Genomic DNA, 531 nt, shown 5'->3' with positions numbered 1-531 from the left:
TACATAAAAGTATATCCCGCAGAACATCCAACCTCGTTTGACCTTTCCAGATTCCGACCATCCGGGGTTACAAAGTACCATGATAAGATTCAAGTAAATTATGGAGTAGTCTTTATCATAAGTCTTCCTGTGCAGGGAAAGGATGCAGAATGGCCCCAATTTTTGATGTGGGCGTTTAGTTTTCGTTGGACGTTGTTTATTAAGCAAAGAACTCTTTACTTTAATTTCAGACCACCCACGCTGGTTGTAAGCAGACCAGGTCGACCATTTCTCTCCGTTTCGTAGGCGAGTGTTGATGTTCTCATTCTCAAGGGATGCGTCTCTTTTCAGGCAGATGGATGTCACTTGCTTCAGACCCAGAGGACGCCATCTCTCATAGAAAATGTTTTTTGATCACCATGAAAATGAGGGGGGACTATATTGTACTTTAATGTGGGAATGTGATCCTTTTGAACGATGACTTTTCTTCTCCGACTTCTGTTTGTCTTCTACAATACTTTTAGTTTGTGTATTTAGTTACCGGCGTAGTCT

This window comes from Penaeus monodon, chromosome 15 (assembly GCF_015228065.2).
Source record: "Penaeus monodon isolate SGIC_2016 chromosome 15, NSTDA_Pmon_1, whole genome shotgun sequence".
In the NCBI taxonomy this organism is placed as follows: Eukaryota; Metazoa; Arthropoda; class Malacostraca; order Decapoda; family Penaeidae; genus Penaeus; species Penaeus monodon.
The sequence above is the reverse complement of the archived record's forward strand: the minus strand, read 5'-3'. Positions refer to the sequence as shown.